Source organism: Thamnophis sirtalis, unplaced genomic scaffold (assembly GCF_051295495.1).
Source record: "Thamnophis sirtalis isolate CommonGarterSnake01/CBP01778 unplaced genomic scaffold, rThaSir2_p1.2 scaffold_2, whole genome shotgun sequence".
In the NCBI taxonomy this organism is placed as follows: Eukaryota; Metazoa; Chordata; class Lepidosauria; order Squamata; family Natricidae; genus Thamnophis; species Thamnophis sirtalis.
Genome location: NW_028261382.1, coordinates 73781570 through 73787208, shown reverse-complemented (window position 1 = coordinate 73787208; position 5639 = coordinate 73781570). Strand labels below are relative to the sequence as shown.

Sequence of the window (5639 nt, the reverse complement as noted above, 5' to 3'; positions counted from 1 at the left end):
AACGGAGGAAGAGGAGGGGGCACTGCAAAACCCTGACAGTGGGGCGTGGGGGGCAACGGGTTCACATCAGGACGGCAGGGACGGAGGAAGAGGAGAGAGCGCTGTAAAATATGGGGGGAGGGGCGATGGTTCATATCAGGACGGTGATGGGGGGACGGAGGAAGAGGAGGGGGCGCTTGCAAGCCTGGCAGGCTGGAAATATGGGGCGGTGGTCGAAAGTATATCAGGACGGGGGGAGGAACGGAGGAAGAGGAGGGGGCGCTGCAAAATACGGGGCGGGGGGCGACGGTTCATATCAGGACGGGGGGGGCGGAGGAAGAGGAGGGGCGCTGCAAAATATGGGGCGGTGGTCGAAGGTTCATATCAGGATGGGGGTGGGAGGAACGGAAGAAGAGGGGGGCGCTGCAAAATATGGGACGGGGGGCGACGGTTTATAGCAGGAGGGGGAGAGGAAGAGGAGGGGGCGCTGCAAAAGCCAGGCTGGGGGACGAGGGTTCACAGGAGGACGGGAATGATGAAGGAAAAGGGGGGCTCGGGGGCTGCGCCTCTCCCTTCCTCATCCCTCGGGGGCGCGCATCGGGCGCGGCGCTGGAGCCTCGACGCACTGCGGGCGGCGATCCTTTCCTCCCCTGCGCGGCCGGCGAAGGACACACGCAGGCAGGGCGGCGCTCATCCGGCCGCGGGAACGCGGTGGGCTTTTCTCCCCCGCCCTCCCGCCTTACCTAGGATGAACCCTCGGCGGGTGCTCGTGCTCGGCCACGGATCGATAAGCCGGGCGGCGCGCCAGGCATGCGCCGAGCCTGTCTCTGTGTGTGTGTGTCTGTTGCGTTGGGTTGGGTTCGGTGTGTGCGAGAGCCGCCCTCTTCCCACGACCCCTTGGCTCCCCTCTGCCTTTCACGCGTCCGAGGCGGCGGCGGGCAGGACTTAGGGGACTGGTGGCTAAAACATATGAAGAACGGTTGCAGGAACTGGGTAGGTCTAATCTGGTGGAAAGCAGGACTAGGGGAGACATGATAACAGCGTTACAGTATTTGAGGGGCTGTCACAAAGAAGAGGGACTCAAGCTATTCTCCAAGGCACCTGAGGACGGGACAAGAAGCAATGGGTGGAAACTAATCAAGGAGAGAAGCAACTTAGAACTAAGGAGAAATTTCCTGACAGTGGGGATAATTAATTAGTGGAACAATTTTCCTCCAGAAGTTGTGAATGCTCCAACACTGGAAGTTTTTAAGAAGATATTGGATAACCCTTTGTCTGAAGTGGTGTAGGGGTCTCCTGCCTAAACAGGGGGTTGGACTAGAAGACCTCCAAGGTCCCTTCCAACTCTGTTGTTCTATATCTTCAAAGGTTAGGGGATTGGAGGCTAAAACATATGAAGAATGGTTGCTGGAACTGGGTATGTCTAGTTTAATGAAAAGAAGGAGTAGGGGAGACATGATAGCAGTCTTCCAATATCTCAGGGTCTGCCACAAAGAAGAGGGAGTCAACTATTCTCCAAAACACCCTCTCATTCTCCCTCTCCCCCTCCTTCTCTTTCTCTCCTTGTCCCTCTTCCCCACTCCTTCTCTCCCTATCTCAATCCTCTTTCTCCTTGTCCCTCTCCCACTCCTCCCTTTCTCCCACTTCTCTCTCTGTTTGTCCGTCTCCCTCTTCTCTCTCTCCTTGTCCCTCTTTCCCACTCCTTCTCTCCCACTCCTTCTTCCCCCTCTCTCTCATTACTCCTCTCTCTCCCTCCCTCTCTCCCCCTACCACTCCCTCCCCCCTCTCTCCATCCCTCTGCCTCTCTCCTCCTCTCGCTCTCCCCCCTCCCACTTGCCAGATCTTTCCCCTCCCGCGATGTCAGTCGTTTGTTGCGGACGTGCAGAATCGCGACGCAGCCACCGCCACGAAGGAGCCGAGCGCACGATGCAGCAGCCGCCGGGACACTCGACGTGCACGTAAGACCCGCCGCCGGGCTGCGAGCTGCCGCCACGCAAAGCCGGGACCGCCAGCTGTCCTCGCCGCCGTCTCTGCCTCTTGGATGGGCCGACATCCCTCCTCCCACGCCCGTCGGCCTGCTTTGCGGGGTGGGCGCAGCAGCGACGCCTCTCCAAGCCGCCGGGCTCAGCCGTCGCCCTTCGGGACTTCCCTTCGGGCAAAGGCGATGGGGAAAGAAAGAAGCGCCTTGAATTGCCAAGTGGAGCTTCCTCTTCTCGAGGCAGTCTATCTCTGAAGGTGGGAGACGCCTGGAAAAGCAAGAGATAAGGGGAAACCATCTTAGTTCTATCCCAGACTTCTTTTTTTAATATTTTTTTTTATTTTTAGTTTAAAACAAACACATCCTTCTTTACATGCTATAGAAAGTGTCTCAGTTGGTTACAAAAAGACTTTCGTGCATCTCTTCCATAGTGAACAAACATAATTCATATTAACTCAAGTATTTTAACTCATGCAATCTCGATGCCCTTCTGTTTCCTTAATCAGCTTCTCTTTGATTGTCAGTAGTGTTATCAATGATATTGCTAATAAAAATTCTCTCTTTAAATCCATAGATTCTTTGGTTTTTTCTTCTTCTGTATCTTGCGATCTTGTACAGAGTATAATATAGAATAGAAAATAGAATAGAATAGAATAGAATTATTTATTGGCCAAATGTGATTGGACACACAAGGGATTTGTCTTTGGTGCAGATGCTCTCAGTGTACATAAAAAGACAAGATACATTCTATAGAATAGAATAGAATAGAATAGAATAGAATAATTAGAATAGAATGGAATGGAACAGAATAGAAATAATAGAATATAGAATAGATTATAATAGAGTAGAGTAGAATATATAATAGAATAGAATAGAATAATTAGAATAGATTAGAATAGAATAGAATTCTTTATTGGCCAAGTGTGGTTGAACATACAAGGAATTTGCCTTTGGTGCAGATGCTCTCAGTGTACATAAAAGAAAAGATACATTTGTCACAAATCATAAGATACAACCCTTAATGATAGTCTTAGGGTACAAATAAGCAATCAAACCATTCTAGGTAACAATATAAATTGTAAGGATAGAAGCAAACAAGTTACAGTCCTGCAGTCACAAATGGGAGGAAATGGGGGATAGGAACAATGAGAAGATTAATAGTAATAGTAATGCAATCTTATGGTTTACTTCACGGGGCTCCAAGCAGATTGCAGCTCTTGGCTAACCTTGTCTGGCGCCAAGACAATATCAGGCTAGATTCAGACCTTGTAAAGGAGGCCACAAGGAACCTCTGGCCTGTAGGCTGGGTTGGGGAATGGAAAAAATATCCCAGAAGTAGTCAGGGTTAGACTGTTACTGTACTGCTGCAGTTGAGACCTCTATATCATCACAGTCATTCCAAAGTTCTTGGTTTTTCCAAGGACCATCAATCATTGGTTGAACATACCAGTTAGATCCCAAAGGTGCTTTTTGTTTTCAAGTGGCAACTGGACTTTCTGGTTTTTCCTTGAAGCTGTTTTGCTCCTCATATCCAAGAAGCTTCTTCAATTCTGTGCATATGGCTAAATGTCCATGGAGATGCTCTGTCCTCCAGGCCATGGTTGTCCCCAAGGTGCTTTTTTCAAGAGGCAACTGGACTTTCTGGTTTTTCTTTGAAGAGTTGAAGAAGCTTCTTGGATGAGAAGCGAAACGTCTTCAAAGAGAAACCAGTTGAAAAAAGCACCTGTGGGACAACCATGACCTGGATGACTGGGAATCTCCATAGCCATATCAGTTAGATGTACAGTAGTAGGTCAGGTGCAGGATATGGACCCAGGAGACTGTGAGCAACTCAGCCTACCTCACAGGATTGTTGTTGTGCAAAAGGAGGAAGGAGTGTTATACGCACTGCCCTGAGTCCTAAAATAAATAAAGGCTGGACATCAAACCGGTCAGTAACCCTGACTGCTCTTTAGAAGGCCAGATCCTGAAGAGGAAACTCAAATCCTTTGGCCACCTCATGAGAAGGAAGGATTCCCTGGAGAAGAGCCTCATGCTGGGAAAGATGGAGGGCAAAAGAAGAAGGGGATGACAGAGAAGGAGGTGGCTGGATGGAGTCACTGAAGCAGTCGGCGTGCGCTTCAATGGACTCCAGAGGATGGTAGAGGACATGAAGACCTGGAGGAACGTTGTCCATGGGGTCATGATGTGTCGGACAGAACTTCACAACTAACAACAATACTGCAGAATACAACAACAACAACAACAACAACAACACATTGTTGGGGCACATTGCATTGTGTGTGTGGAGCACACAGTGTGTGCTATCGCACTCGCACAAACAATTTTGGCACACGTTTACAGAAAGGTTTGCTATCATTGCCCTAAAGCCAGAAAATATTGGACGAAAATGCATACATGGCTGGGAAAAATGACAAAACAACATATAGATTTGAAACCAGAGCATTGGTCATTCTACTCGAAACATATGATAGGAAGACCAAATATTTGATCTTACATATTTTTTAAAAAATTCTTTTTGATTTTTCCTTTCAAATTCATTCTTAAATATACATTCTTATAATTGCTATTTAACATTTGTCAATTCATATCATCTTTCCGCCTGTATACATTTTCATACTTTCTTATTTCCCCTCCCCGTGATTTAATAATGTGTCATCTGAGTTATTTTTTTTTATGTTTTGTTCCTTTCTCTTTTTTCAAGCCAATCATAAAATCGCTCCCATATCCTGTAGTAGTACACTGATTCCTCTTTGTCCTTTATTCTCAATGTCAACCTGTTCATTTCTGCATAATCTAATTTTTTTTTATTACCTCCCCTTCCGATGGGATTTTGTCTGCTTTCTTTCCAATTTTGTGCAAATACAATTCTAGCTGCTGTTATTATTTGTACAATCAAATATGAATCTTCTTTACTATATTTTTCTGGTATAATACCCAATAAGAATACCTCTTGCTTAAATTCTACAGGTGATGTATCATTTTCTCTAACCATGTTTGTATTTTAACCCAATAGCTTTTTGCATCCCTACACGTCCACCACATATGATAATATGTTCCTGGCAATTAGTAACATTTCCAACATTTAGCTGATTTATCCTTAAACATTTTTGCTAATCTTTCCTGTGTCATGTGCCATCTATAAAACATTTTATATAAATTATCTTTGTATGCTATCGCCATTGTCAATTTATAGTTCCTTTGCATATATGTATAGATCTTGCATATCTTAACTGCAACAAGAATTGTATTTGCACAACTGTGGAAAAATGATGAGATCCCATCTTGAGGGGAATGTGATTAAGAAAATTTTAGACGGCACAGAAATGGATAGATTAACACTTGCTATTAAGAATAAAGGAGAAACGAAATACTTTTTGATATGGGACCTATTTTATCAATGGCTAAATAATGGAAGTTGGAAAGGAGGAGATAACAACTGGAGGAAATGGTAAAGAGGAGAATTGTTAAAGAAGATGATGTTAAATGTTAAATATTAATGTTATGATATTCTTATGTTATTAATATGATGGTGAGGAATGATAACAACAAAAATGTATAAAATGTCACTTAAGCACAATTGTACCCAGAACACACACTCTTCGGTGAAAATTGGATGTTATAAAACTTGGGGAAAAAGAAAAAAGCCCAGCATCTCATTATGGCATGTCTTTAATCAAAC

At 45.4% G+C, this 5639-nt stretch overlaps 1 long non-coding RNA gene across 1 annotated transcript; it reads left to right on the top strand.

Moving 5' to 3' along the window:
- Window positions 1-787: 787 nt before the first annotated feature.
- Window positions 788-2524, top strand: LOC148048933 (uncharacterized). The gene is made up of 2 exons (XR_015695554.1): window positions 788-972; window positions 1820-2524. It is a non-coding gene; the product is annotated as an uncharacterized LOC148048933 (long non-coding RNA).
- Window positions 2525-5639: the final 3115 nt, after the last annotated feature.